General features: G+C 50.0%; 1 protein-coding gene across 1 annotated transcript in view; it reads right to left on the bottom strand.

Annotated features, from left to right (window-relative positions):
- The window catches only part of Dock1 (dedicator of cytokinesis 1), a gene marked incomplete at its 5' end in the record, with an annotated part of 406,458 nt that overhangs the window by 140,153 nt on the left and 248,123 nt on the right, over window positions 1-18,182 (bottom strand). The window lies entirely within an intron of this gene.

Below are 18,182 nucleotides of genomic sequence, written 5' to 3'. Positions count from 1 at the left end.
TAGGGACAGTGAGCCTCGCAGGCCATCGTCTGCCCTGGCACCAGCAGGACCCCAGAACCAGACCTGAGAGGTGAGCAAGGCCACAGTCTGACCGAGGCTGCTTGCTCTACTTCCTGCTGCCCGCTCTTGCTCCTGCCCTGCAGAGTCCTGGAGCCATCCTCAGGGCCTGGAGGACAGCTAGCTCTTAGGAGGGGCTGGACTCAATGTGGCCACAGTGAAAACCAGTTCACTTCCTGCTCCACCCCACTGGCTTCACAGCGAGTGCAAATCTGGGGCCCCAAAGTCAAGGGCCTAGGACTCCAGCAACAGCTCTCTGATTAGCCACGAGATCCTGTGTGGGAGAAGAAATCAGTATCGGTGCCTGCTCCCTCACCTGTGAAATCAGGACCACAGAATGTGCCTCCCATGGCTCCCAAGAGGATCAAAAAAAATTGATTAAAGTCAAATCTGTGGCTTGGACTAAAGGGTCAATAAATACTAAATGCTTTGATCATGAATTTCATTATCCTTGATGATAATTTATGTGAAATCTACCTGCAAGCCTATCAAATAATTGGTGGATGTTTCAGCTGTTTTTAAGCATCATGGATGACGTTTTACTGTGAAACAGCCGTGTGCGGAGTCAGAGCCATTAATAGGAAGCATGACATTGGAATTATTGATTAAATAAAATGCAGGAATGAGGAAATTCATCAATTCACCCAAGCATTTCCTGGGAGCCCAGAATGTTCAGGGCACCGAGCTGCCACCCGGGAACACCGCAGCTCCACAGGTGGGTGTCCTGCTAGGCTCTCCTTTGGCTCATGCCCCGAGAGTCAGGGGAAGTGCTTATTTCCGAGCCATCGCCTCATTAGCAACAGATCTGAACATTGCCACACTGACAGCTGTCATTCAGGTAACTTTCCACGTGATCAACGGTGCCCAGAGCGTCTCACATTTTGCTAATGTCTGTGATTACGTTTTGACATGAACGGACCCATCTTTTTGAAGGAGAACAAAATACATTTCTCTCCTTTCTTCCACACCCCCAGCCCAGCTCCCATCCCAGCCATCTGGGGAGGACCCAAAACATGTTGTCAGGTGCTCTGGCTCAATATCTTGGAGTTAGTTAGGAATGAAAACAAAACTTTGAACTCAAATTGACTTTCTTTTATAACTTTCTGAGCCCAGTTACCTGGAACTCCCTCACCTCCGTCTACGAGAGCTACTGCTGGAAAAGGGAGAACAGAGCTTTCTGGTCCACTGACTCTGACTGCTGCTTCCTCTTTTATTTTTTTCCTCAGATCCTAATAAAACTGGGTCTCATTTTCTGAGGACACCAACCGGCCATCTTGGAGAGGGAAGGGAAGATGGGATAAGTAAGCAAGACCCAGCAGCCGCACAAGGGCAGGAGCTGACTTGGTCTCTTAGTTTGGGAACGACGAACACAGTGGGGTTCAGGTCTCTCCTTCTAAAAGTAAGTGCACTGATTTAAGGACACCTATATATAAAACAGCCTGCCCCCAATACTGACAAATAAGAATCTAACTTTTTGACTTTAATTGGTTTTTTTTTTTTAAATCTACATAGCAATGACACCATGGGGTTCCATTAACTAGATCTTGCTTGAGGTAGACCTGGAGCTCTGCAGCTGAAAAACATCCACACAAATCCCATGTACCCACAGTGCCTCTGTTTCCTACCTGGTTTGTGCCAATTAAGTCTGTTATTATGATTGTGCTATTTACTGACGTGTTACATAAAGTACGATATGACTATGAAAAGAAAGTTGACTTTTACATGAAAATGAAGTCAAAAGCTTTGAAAAGACTAAAAAGATGACTCACTTTAAAAACTGCTGTCAACTCAGATGAATGTGAGACAACTAGAGGAATCATAAAGACCTGAAAGGTTCAAATTGCTGCACCAGTTGTCTACGGTTCTCACTTGACTTTAAAGATACGAACACTACTGGCTCCCTGGTGGAGACGCTCGGGGGACAGCGACCTTATATCAAGTCAGCATCAAGCAAGGAAGTGCAAACTGACACACGGATGTTTTGAAATGGATGTACGTTTACATATTTCCAGTTAAAACACAGCAGGCGCGGCATGTATGTATGTAACAATCCCCCGCTGTGGCACACAGGCTGCGCCCTGCCCTGTCACTCCACGGGGTGCAGAATGGAAGTCTTTGGGCTGTGCCTAGCCCTGTGTCACTCCATTGTGTGAATTCATGGTTTGCCATGAGTTGCTTCATCTTGATTACAAGCACCAAAGTAGGCACGCAACTCTACGCTTTGTTTGAACAAGTAAACAACCACCATCTGCACCGCACAGCCACAAGGCACAAACTGATAAACCAATTAATCAGGCTAATAAAAATGACCACCTGTGAACTTATCAAATTAAATAAAAGCACGTGAATGCATGAGTGTGTCAACCATATATCTGAAAAAAGTAGACCCATGAGCTTATTGAACACATCAGTGAACAAAGCAACCCGCTTACCTGAGACCCATAAAAGGAGGAGCACCCCAAGAGTGGTCATGGCAGACAGGAGGTCCACAGGCAATGGTCTCTGACTCTGGCTTCAGCTCAGCTAGGTCTCCCTGCTTGACATGGCCCACTTTGAAACTGTCAGCCATCTAGACCCTGGGCTAGAATAAGTTCCAAGCACTGACAGCTCTGCCTCTGAACCAGTTCTTCATCTGGCTCCTAATCTACGCTGATCACCATACATGTGTACGTGCATGTGTGCTTGTACGTGCGATAGAGAGAGAGAGAGAAGAAGGATGTGTGACTTCAGTGTTACAGGTATCAATAATTAAGATTGGAATAACCTGTGATTGCCCTGCTCATGACTGCCAGGTGACCTGTGAGTTCTAGGTGAATTCTGAGTTAATTGCAACTGAGGAAAAGAGATGTAGCTTTGAACTGGCTCTTAGTAAATTCTGGCACTGTGGAAAGCCACAATGTGTTTGGTCTACGTTGATGGCATAGCTCACTCACAAACACCACCTTCTCATATATTTTGATCAGCAACCAATGATGTTGGATTAGGGTTAAAATGCTTCTGTAGTATTGTAATTGCAATTTTTTCTTTTTTGTTTTTTTCATTTTTAAGATCAAAAGGACATTTGAATCTCTGGGTTCAAAAGACATTTCCAGATTAACATTCTTTTCTGAAAGGGAAACTAAGCATGTACAGTTGAGCTTGGTATCCACACAGGAGCAACTGAAGCGGGGACCCTTAGTCTTGGGTGCCCCAGCAGGCAGTAATATTTCCAGCTGACCAGAGAGATGAGGCACTTCTATATGAATGTGATCAGTAAGATGCATCTAGTCCATTAGCTGTCCCAGCTCTGTGCACACTGACCGGCTGCTGGCTGGCCCCAGGGACATTCATCTTGTATCTATGAGGAACTGGGAAGGTGAAGTCAGCAATAGGAAATGGCCTGTACGCCCACCGTGTGATTCCTAAATTCCCTCCAAGCATTCTGCAACAGAGGAACTAGAAATGAAATGGTCTCATGGAGACCAAAGAGTAATTGTGAGAAGAATTTGACTCTCACGTTTTTTGCTGCATCCTGGCTCTGGTAAGGGAGCCCTGAGCAGAGCTGTTCAGTGTGTGACTGTGACCAAGGTGGAAGGGGTGAGAGCCGCCTGCCTGAAGGGAAGCACACTGGCACCTGAGACGTCTGTGAACCCCAGTGCATCCACTGGTTGTCCTTGATGCAGGGGACGAAAGGAAAAGGACAGGAGCCAGGTCTCCCAGGAATTTCAAACAGAAGCAACAGAGGAAGAGCAGCAGCGTTAGGGAAGAAAGCATCACAGAACTGGCACCCCAGGTGCTTAACACCGCCCACTCCCAAGAAGGATGTCCCAGGTCCAGTCAGAGAGGCCCAACATGGTGGTGGACTCAGACACAAGGAACCTCCCTGAGCTCTGGTCCTGCAGCCCACCCGGCCTTTCTCAGGGCCTGGCCACCATGATGCACTTGCGTGAGAGGAAGTCGGAGAGGGCTATTTTGAGACCAGAGGATTTTGATGGCTAATAGGGTTTGTTGAAGCTTAAAAGACAAGACCCATCTAGAAATGTTCACAGGAGGATGACTTAGCAGGAGTTATTTAAAGGATGTATCGTTTTAGACTCCCCCACGAGCGAGACCTCTCCTGGGCATTATGCAACATGGCCGCAGCGGTCCTGGGGCCCTCACACCCAGGCTGCCCCCTGGCAGGGCATTTGAGGGGACCTGGGGCAGGGGCAATGTCAACATGGGCATCATGGTGCTACAGAAATGCCGTGATCTTCAATTATCCCTGCACACCTTCTTGCTAATGACCCAGCTTCACACTTGAGGAAGCAGAGACCACACAGGGTTCCCCTCATCATCCATACACTGTGGCCACACACATGAGTGGACAGGCTACCTGCGCTTGTCTTCTCTCCTGCCACCACACATCAGCTGCCCTTGTCCTCATCAAGGCCAGGTCTCCCTGCTGTCCCATTCCTCCGGGGCTCGCTGCTCTCATGGCCCTCCCCCTCCCTGGCATCTGCTTCTCCCTGCACCAGATTGTTCCCAACATGCCCTAAATCAACAAGAAGCATGTAAGCCCCCTCACACCACGGCTCCCATAGGCACCTTTCTCTGTCCCCCAGCACCATGAAACTGACGGGGCTGCCCATGGCCAGTGGGCACTTCCTCAACTCCACACTGAGGAGTGGCCACCCAGCGGACCTGCCCTCATCCACATCAGCAGTGACCCCTATGCACCCAAATCCTCTGGTCTGTTCCGTGAGATGCCCCCCCCCCCCAATTCAGCACTGTCTTCTCTCCTGACTTCTCTTCCTCCACTGGCTGCTGCTTAGTCCTAAGCCCCTGGGCTTCCCTCCCTCTGCTTCTGTGCTCCAGCTATGCTCTCCCCAGGTGGCCTCAAACCTGCCATCTAAATGCTAATGACACCCAGAATTGCATCTCTGACCTTACCTTTCTTCTGACCTCCAGTCTTGGATTTCCAGGTGCTGGATGGACCTCCTGTCTGACTGTCTCCTGGGAACCCCACAATTAACTAGGCCACACATGCTCAATGGAGCAAGAGCTCCCTGCAGGGGTGGGGACTGGGTCGTGGTGGTGGGAGCAGCAGCAAAAGCATTTTGGATATTATATTCCTTGTGCCCCTCCAAAGCACACTCTACACCACAAAAATCTTACTTTTCCGTTTTTAACTCTTCTTTATTACATTTAAATGTAACTTCATCCTTCCCATAGGAGGATGGCAATAAGGTGAAAGGTTAAGAAACAGTGAGTACTTCTGCCCTTGAAAAGTCCCACCAGCCTCTTTTGGCTCAAACAGAATTTGAAGACTCTCCCCCAGCTGTTTATTCACCTTCCTTCCTTGAATCACTTGTAACAGGTCCATTTGGCACTGTCCAGAAAACATGCCCAGATCCATCAGGTCCTCCTCCTCCCCCAGGATGACTACCTCGGCCCCAGACAAAGCCACCTCGTCTAGATCATCTCAAAGCTCCTGGGGGTGGCGGGGCTCTCCATGGGCAGCCGTAATCCCCTCTCCTTGGGCACACCTATTCAGCTCTCTAAGGCACAATTACACCATGCTCTAGGCTCCGCACAGAAGCCCTAGGAGAACTAAGTCAATGATGTAATTTGTGTTTCAAAGTTTCAAACACAGTAAGGCCGGCCTTCCTCTGTTCCTGGGGCTTCCCTCCAGCAGTCCCCATCTGGCTGAATGAATCTACATAGATATGGTTCCTCTAAGCTGAAAAACCATCTCACATCCATTTGCAGGCGGAACATCTATGACAAACTGAACATTCCCTTCTCTGTCATTTCAGTCTGACTCAGACACTCACTTCTTAATGCACTGAATACTGGGGAGCTTACTGTCTATGAAGAACACCTATTTGAATACTGCTGATAAATGCCAGCTCCTTGTGAATTACATGCAAATCACATTAAGCCCAAGGGTGTCTCATAAAAGAGAAACACTCCATTCTGTCCGAACCCAGCTGAATTCTTAAGTTTAATATCAAAAATAAATATATCCAATATGCAGTTTGCTTCTTATATTTAATTTCTAAATCATCTACAAGTTAATAGCTAATTAAAAATACCCCCACATCATAAGCTACAGCATCAGATAAAATGAGCCATCCTTTACTTGGTCAAACAGTAACATTGGGTCTGAAGAAGCAAATCAGATTCCTCACCCCTGTCCCCTGAGACTCTGGGGAATGCAGCAAAGAGCCAGCTCTAGGTCAGCAGGGAAGGGTTTGCTGGGCAGGGGGGCGGGGCGCTTCAAGAAAGTGCAGAAGCTGCCACCTGCCAGAGCTGCCCCAGTGCCCAGCCTCCTCCTAAGGCAAAGGAAGAATGGTAACAGATTGCAGGACCAAAGACCCTGAGAAACAAACCCAAAGTGGGAGCTATTTATGGTTCAGTCTCCACCAAGGAGCTCAGGCCTGCAAAACACTCCCCCACCTTTCCTAAGCCCACGTCCACCCTGTTGCATCCCAGCTGTGAGTCCAAGTTGGTAACTTAGGATCCTCTAGCTCTTGCAGGAACATTCAGTGTTCTCCCCTGAACACAGAATCAGAAGCAAAGGTGTGGCTGTTGGGAGTAATCATGGAAAAGAAGAGAAAAAGAGGGCTTCTCTACTCTTCTCTTCCAAACCTCTGCATCCCAAGCAGCTCAACGGCACGGAGGCGGAGGCAGCAAATCAAACTGGAAAAATCCGTCTTCTCTGCCCATGAAAAATAGATTGCATGCTGAGATAAGTGGCAGGTGCTAAGCAGCAACTCATGTGGCCAGACAGGGAGAGCTCTCGCCCCTTATGGGGACGGTTAATATTTATACGTAAGACATTAACAGTTAGCACCCTCTAACTCTTCCCGAGAGCCTGTGCGTCTATAGGCGGAGTCGGAGGACCCCGGGTCTGCAGCGTGAACCGCTCCGGCAGCACGTCTGATAGACAAGGCAAGAGGAGTCGTGTGGTGTAGGGTTTCTGTTTTGGACCATTAGAATCCACTGAACTGAAAAGATCAAGCTGTCAGAGTTCATTTTCTTCCTAAATCAACCAAACTGTGGAATAACACAAAATATTTCACTCTACAACATAATTTGTATCTTCAATTTACTTGCAGCTCTGGGAATTTGACAGGTACAATATTAAGTAAAAACCCTTCTCTGAAGTCTCAATGGAAAGGTTAACCACCGACAGCAAGCTCCAGGAGACAGCAGCTCCCCGCCGCTGGCCTGGGAGAGCGAACACAGATCTCCCTCACAGGCTTCTGTGGGAAATTCAGGACAAATTTCAATTAAGGAAACGCACTAGCTCTAGATCTTCAAGAGCTTAAGAGGTTTCCCTGCTCACTGTGTACTGACAACAGGGATTAGTTCTTTGCAGACCCCAATATTAAAAAAGGGTAACTGCATTTCATTCCTGAAAAGGATCTGCTTTGAAAGTACTCCATGTTTTTGATCAGCTGACATTGTGATAGCGACCATTCCCTACTGATATTCATTCTTTCAGCCAGACAGTTCAACACACACTGTTTGTGAATGCCTGCTATGTGCTAGGCAAGGTTTCAGTGAACTGTGCAGCCTCTAAGGTGATCAGGAGAGGTTTCCCCCACACGGTGTCTCAGAGCTACACCCAGAGGTACAGAATTCCATGTCAAACATAGGGGTGCCACACGAAAGGGTCTTGTACAAATAAAACCAGAGATGTCACAATCCTGTTAACACTTTGATTCTAGGAGGAAATTAAATTAAATATTATTATAACTTCTTAATTATTCTTTATTATTACTATATTTTATATATTAATTATATATAATTAGATATTGCTGAGAGCCATAGCCAAGTCTGAATGACGCATGGCATTTTTGCCAGAATGGAGTGGTTGAGAGGTGATGCCAGCAAGCCATTGAGATGATAATGGTTATGTTAAGCTGTGTATATTAGACCCCTGCTGTCCACCTCGGCCTGCTACTTTGGAGTTCTTGTGGGGATTCCCGGAGAGTTCCCATTGGTTGGGGAAGTGCCAGAGGAGGGATTTCCGGTTGGTGGTTCCTGGAGGAGCCGCATGGTGTTCGGGAGAGTTCCTGGGGAGCGTGTGTGGAGTGTGCTGGTGGAGTTCAGAAATAAAGTTTGTTCCTGCTTCAGTGGCTCATGATTTGTGCCCAGACAGACTGCGGCAGATATAATTACTAATTATATCTTAATTATAAATTCTTAATTATTCTTATTATAACTTCTTAATCTGAAAATGCATTACATATGTAAATTTTTACAGTTTAGGTATACTACTATCAGGTTGTCCTGAAGATGGAGACAATTTATTATGCAACTTTATTTATGACCTTGTGTCTAGGAAGTAGCAGTATATGGATAAGGACAGGTCCATGTTTGGCTCCTAGTAAAAACTGCATCTCACAGGGACGCCCCACTGAAGGACAGTCATCCTGCTACCTGGACGGTCCCCAGCAGGCGAGTCCCTTCAGCTTCCTCGTGCAAGCCTTCAAGAGGAGTTTTAAATGTCACCCAACAAAAGCAGCACTTCCCATGGAGACCAAAAGAGCAGCAACTGAGCAGGGGGCATCTGCAGCAAACAGGCCCCGCCCAGGCTCTCACCAGGAACAGAGGCGCAGCACAGAGCAAGAGACAAGAGAATCCAGAGGAGAAAAGGACACCAACAACAGGAGTCACGGTTTCTCACAAATAAAGGAATAGGTGATCAAGGCAATGAGAGCTGAGGGGCACGCGAGCTCGGTGCAAACACACACACACCACCAGGTGTACTGCTGAGACCATGCAGCAGCTGGGGCATGATCTGTGCACGTGCACACAGGCGTGCACGTAAATAAAAGTGTAAGAAACCACTTTGGGAAGGAAGATGGCAGCATGTGTGGTAATGAAGCCGCACAGACCTAGTGAGTACACACTCCTGTGCCCCCCTAAGAAGAGGAGGGCAGGAGGGAGGAAGGAGGACAGCTCTGTAGACAGTGACACTAAAATTGAGTGCTGTCCCCACTGCCATGACCCCAGGAGCAGCACTCACTGGGGGCCTGTGTATGCCCAGCCCCTCTCCCTTCTGCTTCCGTGGTCCTTCCCAGGCTGCTGCTGGCATCTCACATTCTGGCCTCAGCCTGGGGTCCAGAGCACTGGGCTCTAGAGTCTGATCTGTGGCTCTCATGCCAGGCAACTCATGTCCCCCCTACATCTCAGACCCTGCATCATCCCTGGGGCCTGTGGCTCGGATGCTCGGCGATGCTGAGGGAGACAGGACCACAATCTGTGAACAGGTGGTTTTGAACAGAGACAGCCTCTGCACCCCTGCCCTTTCCTTAACCCCAGCCCTGCCCCATAGGACAGTTCCAAAGGCGATTTCCCCAAAGGTAGAGGGCAAAGCTGGTGACGTGATCATCTGCACCTCAAGCTAAACTGTAACCTGGATATGTGTAAAAAAGCTGTAAGAAGTGAGTGAATTTGTGAAAACAAAAAAAATGATATTTTATAATATACTTTTTCAACCCAGCATGAAGTGCTCCGAATCACCAAGGAAATGTCCTGCTTCCAGTCACCACCAGACTTCTCGGACGTGGAGAAACAATGACATAATATTATCTCCATAGGAACAGAAGTGGCCAGTCACAGCTTGTTGGCCACTCCAGGCCAGGCTCTGGGCAGAGCGTTCAAGGGCGCCCCCTTGTCCACCCCCGTGACATCCCAGGAAGCTTCTCTTCTGTCTTCAACTCACGGCGAGAAGCTCCAGCTGGGGGTGAGACTGCCAAACACAGCCAAGCCAGGAGGAGGTGGGGCCGGAGTTGGCACAGACAAGCTGCTTCCAGGGCCACCGCTCCCGCACCATTTAAGGTGGCCGGAGACTGAGAGAAATGGAGGTGGGGAGCTGGTACTCTGCAGAAGCAGGCATGTGGACAGGAACCCAAGACCCCAGAAGAGACAGACATTTCTGCACATGTCTTCTATATATATAAAAAAGAAAGAAAGAAAAAGATGGAAAGATCTCCCTTGTTCTCAGATAAGCAGAATTAATATTGTCAAAATGAAAAAGGAAAAAAAAAAGATATTGTGTCCAACTACAACTACAAAATAAATCTTAAAAAAAAAAAAAGAAAGAAAAAAAAAAGGGCTGAGGTTGTGGCTCAGTGGCAACCCAGAGAGGAAGAAGGAGCAGGGCTTGATTCCCACACATAAGGGCATGTAGCTGAGGACTCAGAGAAGTCCTGGTGATCTGTCCCTTCTTTAGCATTTTCAGTTATGCCAGGAACTAGTGGGGGCAGCCCTGGCATCTAAATTCATGTCGGTGTGACTCCAACGTCCATTGTGCGACTCCCAACACCCATCAGTCCACCACCTTGAGCCATGCCATCAGGGAACTGCTCTAGGCAGGGAGTTTGAGAAAAGCCACCTCCAATGCTCAGCACCCTCCTAGTAAGTGAAGGTCAGTGCTGCCTTCTCCAGCGGATGGCTGCTGTCATTTACTCTAAAGAGTGCTGGTTTTGCTGGGGTCAATGGCAGAGAAGGGTGGCTGAGAAATGGGGTCATAAAAGGGAGCCATGACAATGAGTCATATATTTTGATGGCTTACTTGGTCTCCCAGAGACTATTTTCATCTATAAAATGAGACACAGGTGACACTTCAGGCCTAGTGATATTTTTGCAGCAGGCACTGACTGCAGCATCGCTGGGTACCACTCAGGAGATGCCAACAGCCCTTCTTCCCCCAGATGGAGCAACTGTCCTCTAGGGGGCAAAATCGCCTCTGGTTGAGTCTCCAAAGACACCCAGGACACCTCTGGACAACCTAGCCAGCCTCGGTGAACTGACCCCTCTTCCCAGTCTTGACTTCAAACAAAAGCCTACGCTAGGGGCCTTCAGCTGTGCAGGCTGCACAGTTGTAGAGGGGGCAAAAATTTAGAATGGGAGAAGCTGAGGACCTGGAGGAGGACCACATGAGGTGTGTCTCTTCCATGTTGCTTTCAGGTGAGAGATTCTTCATGCACAAGTGTGAGAAGGCACTTGGATTCAGCCCTTGTGAAGTGCATTCTCCAGCACTGAGTGCCAGCAGAACGGCAGGAGCCACAGCAGCCAGGAGCGCACAGCGAGGCGTGCACAGTCAGAATTGTGAAACAGACGGGCCCTTTAAAACCTGCCCTCTGAAGTGAGCATCCCTAAATAAGAGCCCTGGCTGAGAGCTCTTCACCACTGCCATTCCTTTCAGAGTACTTTGATTCCTCATCTCGGGATTAAATAAAGAGGCATTCCGGATCAAATGCACCATGTAACGTATCTAGGCTACATGAAATAAATTGGTTATAAAAACCAGATATAATCAGGAAATTATTTGTTTTAATTTGCCAACGAACAGCGGAGGCACGCATGCCACAGGATAGCTGTCGCGGAAAGCAGACGTGCAGGGGAAGCACGTGGGGCTGGCGGGCCCTGCCGTCGCCGCGTGGGGGGGGGGCACTGCCGACATCCTCGCTCCCCAAGAGCATCCTGGGGTGAAAACGGAACAGCGCCACAGCAACAGCAGCGAGTGTGGGGCCTCCCCCTGATGGGCAGGCCACACCCGCCTTGGATCCGAGCCATGTCTGAGCCCCTAGTGCGTCACGATGGCCCCCGGACCTCAGAGGAAGTCCCACGAGCTCCTCCGGGGGACCAGGAAGGTCTCAGCTGCACCTGCATCTACCCACCTCGGAGGAGGCGCTCTGCCTGAGGGCCCCGAGCTGCGCACTGACTCTGCTGGGGTCACGTTTCCTTGGCAGGAGGAAGGTTCAAAGGCATGAAGCCCAAGCCTGCCGGGCTCCAGGGAAATTCTCACCCCAGAAAGCTTTCAGTATACGGAACTTGAATCCCCATTTCTTCACTGAAAAACAAAATATAGATTTTTTCCTTTTGGTCCTTGGCTGTGGTGCTGTCACCGTGCGGATGTCAACAGCTGCTGTCCTTTCAAAGGAAGACCTGATTCTCAGGTGAGGTTAAAATCGACAAGCTGTCGGAGGTGCAGACCGATAGTAAACCAATCAACTAATTAAATTAAAAGGAACAACATCAGCTAAACCCCAGGCTTCAAAGAAATGGGGAGGGTGCTGTGACGTTATGATCCCAGGGTCCCCAGAGCCCCACAGGCTTTGTCACCATGCTTTCAAGCCATGTGAAGGCTGTTCAGCATGTGCACTTCACAGGGGACAGAGTGTCCTCTGAAGGAGGCTGAGTGGGAAACAAAACACAGGATCCTTCCAGCCCAGCCATCCTCAGGCTGTCCCCATGGCCACTGCAGCAGGTCCTGCACCCAGGGACCCACAGCCCTCTCTCTCCCTTCCCCAGCCCTGGGCCCAGTGCTGCACAGGTGTGAAAAGGAACAGCAATTCACTTTCTGAGCAGGAACCCGATCGACTCCTGGGAAACCTGGTGTCCCAAGCCGACTTCCTTTCTAGTCTCATGGCCTCTTCTCTCCTGGCTATATGCCAAGTTGACTTTGGCAGAAAGATCAGTGAGCTCACATTCTGGACTCTGACCACCTGATGGGCATTTCTTATGAGTGGGAAACGTATTCTATTTAAAAGGGGAGAAACCACTAAGTTACAAAAATATGGATGGGAAGTTCACCTCCTGAGGTGTCGTGTGTCGGTGTTGATCGCGGGCATTTGGCAGGGAAATCACAAGAGGCAGGGGGCAGGGAGGCCACAGAGGAGGGAGGCAGGTCCCCATGCACTGGGGTCCCAAGCTTGGAAGGGGCCTCTGTGAGTCAATGGCTAGCTCTGTGCCAGGTGCTCTGGGATGGTGGCCACGTGGCCACGACAGGAGAAAGGGCCAACAGGGACACAGAAAATGCACAAGGGCATGACCCGCAAACCTCATGAACTCTAGGTGGGGACGGGAGTCCTGAGTGTGAAAGGGCAGCAGGAAGTCGGCTGATTCTGGACACAGCGACACCAGACTACAGATTTGACTGCAGGTTTCCAGAGGCCTAATGGTCACCACCCTGACAAGCCCCTGGAGCAGGCCAGCAGCACCCCCTCCACATGCTCAGTTATCCTCCAGACAGGGCCAGTGACAACCCACCACGGCTCCGCCATCGCGGGCCGGGGACGCAGCATGTCAGTCAGAATGGAGACAGTGCTCTTTCCTTCCTGTGGGCAGCATTCTGACTCCCACTGACCCCTCCCAGTGGTCCTCTCCTGCTCAGTGTCTCACTTGTCAGGACTCACCAAGGGTCAGCATCCCCAGAGAAGCGGCCATCGGTGAGTCTTGGACAGCCCAAGTCCCCCTTATGCTCTCTCTCTTCCACTCAGCTTCAAGTGCTCTGGCTTCTAGAAAACCCCCAAGTTTTCTCTAGGATTTTACATGTTCTCTTCCATAGTCAGGATCTGCGAATCCTTATGTGCAAAACCTACTTTGTCTTCAACGGAAATGTGCAGGAATAAGCCACAAATGATGAACTTGGTCATTCAGGCCCCAGCCCAACATGGAAGACACAGTCAGTCAAGGGCAAAACCTATGCCAACCACAGAGAGGGCCCTGGTCACGAACAGCATCAGCTCTGAGGAGTAAAACCATTGATTTCGCTCGTTCTCATCTTGAGAGGAGGGCTTGGTGTCCACAAGCCTACGGAGAACTCAGGCTGGGGTAGGTGGATTTTATGCAAGTCCAAATAGTGGACAGAAGGGGAAAGGGTCCGTTACCTGCTATGCAGTCGATGTGAACAAGCCAGGTTCAAAGAATCTGAAAGTGACACTCGGCAAGACCCTTCCCACCACTGCTCAGCAGGAATGCCGTTCTCAGGTGAAATTAGAGCAGTTAATAACAGGTGCTTTCGGGGAGGTGAAAGGGAGTCCAGGGAACCCGCAGACTCGTGTGCTTCAGCTCATGCAGAGGCTCACAATTGTAGGGGGCATCACTGGTGTACAGTAACCTGCTGGGGTGAAGCCAAGGGCCAAGACCACAAGCGACATGAACACTCAACCAAGTGGCCACCTATCTGTTAGCAGCTGAGAACTCTGGCACAGCAGAACAAGGCTGCTGGACCACGCACACACACACACACACACACACACACACACGCCCCACTCCTGCAAACATATGTCTGGAACAGGCTGCTGACAGGAGACCCAGGACAGACACCAGCCCTCGGCCGCTGGCTGGGCAGGTCTGTGGTTCCAACACACCTGAGCTGTTCAAGGGAGGTCAACACTGGGGCCCCGCTGGCACAATCATGACGCGCACTGGACGCGTGCACACAAGCAGGCTTCGACGATGTCTGAACTGTGCTTACCTCAAACGTCATCCTGCCACCTGGCCCCACCATTCTAGCACCGAGCTATAATGTCAGGCCACTGCCAATCAGTCATTCTCTTCAACACGGCAAGCACGCGGTGAGAGTCCTTTGGGACATCCGTCCAGTCTTAAGGCTTTCATTCTTGATTTACAAGTCGCCGCACCAACTCTAATTCCTGCTGTCTTTAATTACCTTTTACAAGTCCGGGTATGAGGGATGTAAGTCACAGAGACAAAGCTGAACAAGCACACAAATATTTAAGGGACCATAGAGGCGGATTTTCTCCATTTCTCAGCCGTGGGTGGTAAAACTACATGTCCAGCTGTGCCACTAAAACTTAAATGCACACTCCAGAAGCTTCCGGGAGTCACAGCTTATCCTACGGAGGCGAGGCGATCTCTGAAGCATGCCAGGAGGAGGGAAGCACACAAGCCTGGCAGGGGGCGAGATGCTGACCTATGAAGTCGCAGGCCAAGAGCAAGGCCAACAGGAAGGGCACGAGAACATGCTGGGTGGGGCCTACGTCCTGTCCACAGGGAGCCGGTTTTATCCTGGCGTTGGGGAGATCCTGTCCTTCCACGTGCCCCGAGGATGGGCAGGGAGCACATTAGTGGGGGGCATCCTCCCCAAAAGCTCAGGCTTCAGCTGGAAAAGGAGGAGGAGCAGCAGTGTCGGCTTCCGTGCTCAACATTCCCTCAGGGAGAGGATGCGTCTTGCAGAAAAGTTATCTTGTAAGAACACTAGAGTAAAAGCCCCTCCACACTTTCCTGGGGAAACAGGAGGCACAAGATGGAGGGCCGGGGAAAAGGGGTTTAGGCTCGGCTCTGCGGCAGGACTGAAACACCAGCCTGGCCACTGCAGCTCCTGTCCTTCGGTAAGTTACAAACCCCTGCCTCGGTTTCCCCAGGAGCAAAGCAGGCTGTGCTGGAGGGCGACTGAAGGGGCCAAGGACACTACTGCACGGGGAGTCCCCATGTCAGGCCCAGTGCGTGGAGAGCAAGCCACACACAGTCCCTCTTAGTCCCAGAACCAAGTGTGCAGCACTCCACAAAGAGTGGACGCATCTCGTGAAAATGGAATAGACCCTTCCTCGAGAAGCTAGTGTTCAAGCCAAGGCGTCAGAGACCTCAGGGTCACCGACCCAGGGAGTGGTGTTTGGCCCCGTGGTGGCAATGACCTTCTCCAAAACCCAACTGATTTGGCTTCTGAAAATGAATGCTGTCTACTCCACAGAAGGGGCAGCATGTGTGGGTCGTAGAATGTGGGATAAAAGGTGCGCTGGCCAGTGCTGCTTCTGCAGTTGTGTCCAAAATGCCTCCTTCTCAGCCGACTCTTCTGTAGCTCACAGTGGCCTGGGGACATGTGCAGTGCTGGGTGCAGAAGGTGGGTCTGTGTGAGCTTCTAGGGGTTGGAATCACTACAAACACAAGTGCCTTTACTTGCAACCACAGCCCCCGTGCACAGACACAGGCACACGCGCCCGTGTGGACACCCACACATCACTGGACCACAGGAAGCTGTAGTGGAGACGCTGCTGGATTCCAAGGAATATGGTCCCCCAAAGAATCAGCACATCCCAGGAGAAGCCAGACAGGAAGGATTCCTGGACCAGAGTACTGTGACCACCTGGGTGATAATCACACAGCTCTGGGCAGCCTCAAGGGGCTCAGGCTGGAGGCAGGGGGTGCACAGCAGGAAGAGGGAACCAGACAGTGAAAACAGGCTCTTAGTCATCAACAAACACTGTAAAAATTAATAAGCAATAAACTTTGTGTTCTAAAGAGGATAACAGCTCACTTGGGAACCCTGAAAGTTAGGGTACCGTGAAGTACAGCTTTGGGGAGCCACTTGCATGTGTGCTTTGCTGCAGCAGAGAGCACCCAGGGGTGTGGAATCCACAGCCTGAGCACCAGGTCATGGCCAGTCTACCAGAGCCACCTAGGGACGATGTCCCCATGGAGAGTCAGAGGACAAAGTCCTGGGCATCTCATGGACATAGTGAGATTTACATTTCCCTACTGGTGGTTTTTCGTTGTTTGTTTTGTTTTTTGGTTATTCTCGCTGATTTGTTTGTTTTTGTGGTGTGAAAACGAAGTTCATTAAAAACACTTCTGTAGCTCTTTGGAGTAATTCTTAATTGTCAATCACAAAAGTAAATCCTAACAGAGGAAAAAAAAGGGAGAAAACACTAGTGATTTAAGTCCCTCATTATCTAGATGAACATTCAACCATCAAGAGAGATCCAGCTGCATGATCAAAACCTGCGCAGCAGGAGAGAGGCAGAAGCAGAGGTCAGGACCCTGCTCTGAGCCCCAAGCCAGGGCTGTGTCTCTCGCAAAGCCAGCCCTGCTGGGTCCAGATCCGGTGTCCCAACTGCAGTCTTCTTGGGAAAGGAGATCACATCCCAGCAGCATCTGACCTGAGCCGCCCAGCACTGCTTCCTGCATAGCCCCATAGGGACCAGCTCACAACCCTGCGGCTCACGGAAAACAAGGCCAATTCTGTGCCCTTTGTCACAAAAAGGAGCAATGACCAGGAGAAGCCAAGCGAAAGATTGCTGCTGCTCAGGACTTGCCCATGAGGGGGCAAAAGCCATCAAAAAGAGGCAGAGCCATCAGGGAAATGCAAACTAACCTAGTAAGGAAAATCACGACCGACCTACCAGAATGGCTAAAATTAAAAATGGTGTCAATTCCTGTTACAGTGCGGATATGAGGTGTCCCCCATAAAGCTCATGTACTAGGCAACACTGGAATGTTCAAAGGAAGGATGATCAGATCGAAAGCTGAGACCTAATCAGATATTAATCCATTTGATGGGTTGATAACTTGACTGGATTACTGGGTGGTAACCATAGTCAGGAGGGGCATAGCTGGAGGAAGGATGTTACTGGGGGCGTGCCCTTGGGGATGATATCTTGTCCCTGGCTCTCCTCTCTTTGTTTCTCTGCTTCTTGGTTACCATGAGCGGAGCAGCCGTCTTCCACTCCAACCTTCTGCCATGATGTTCTGTTCCCCGTGGGCCCAGAGCATGGGGTTGGTCAACCATGCACCAATCCTATGAAACCGCGAGCCAAAATAAACCTCATCTCCTCTAAGTTGTTCCTTCCAGGTATTTTGGTTATAGTGACAAAAAGTGGACCAGCACGGTCCTACAGCTTGGCTGTGGAGACGCTGGACCTCTCCTACTCGGCGGCTGGGGACAGAGAACAGTACGGCATGCTTTGGCAGTTTCTCATGAACTCTCACGTGCAATTGCCATACGAGCTAACACTGCCCTCCTGGGCGTCTGTGTCACACAGAAATGAAGACTTGTGTTCATTCAGGAGCCTATGCAATGGACGCTTGTAGTAGCTTTATTCAGAAGCACCAAGATGGCAACTAGCCAGGTGTCCACCAGGAACATGGTTAAACAAACCGAGGTCTGCTCATACCATGAAGTATTCCTCAGCTATGAAAAGGAATAAAATACAGACACATGCAGCAGCCTAAATGGGACTCTGGGAAATTAAAGAGTGAAAAAAGCCAATCAAAAAGAGCATATACAGATAACCGCATTTATAGGGTTGCTGGAAGGGAGAGGGAAATGTGCTGATAAAGGGGCAGGAAGAGCGGCATTTGTGGGGGCAGGCATGCACACGGCACTTTGACTGGGAGCAGATTCAAGAACACACACGGGGTAGAATCTATAGAACTCAACACAGCACTAAGGGGTATACATGAGTGAAGGAACCAGGGTCCAGTCCCTGGTCACATGCAATACTACGGTCCTGCAAATTGTCACACAGAGGAGAGGTGGGTGCGGCATCCATGGATCTCTCTGTCCCATCTCTTACAACTGCATGTGAGCCAACAATTCTCCTCACAAAAAATGCAATAAG

The sequence above is a fragment of the Marmota marmota genome, unplaced genomic scaffold (genome assembly GCF_001458135.2).
Source record: "Marmota marmota marmota unplaced genomic scaffold, marMar, whole genome shotgun sequence".
Taxonomy (NCBI): domain Eukaryota; kingdom Metazoa; phylum Chordata; class Mammalia; order Rodentia; family Sciuridae; genus Marmota; species Marmota marmota.
Note: the sequence above shows the minus strand (reverse complement) of the source record. Positions and strands in the feature narration are given on the sequence as shown.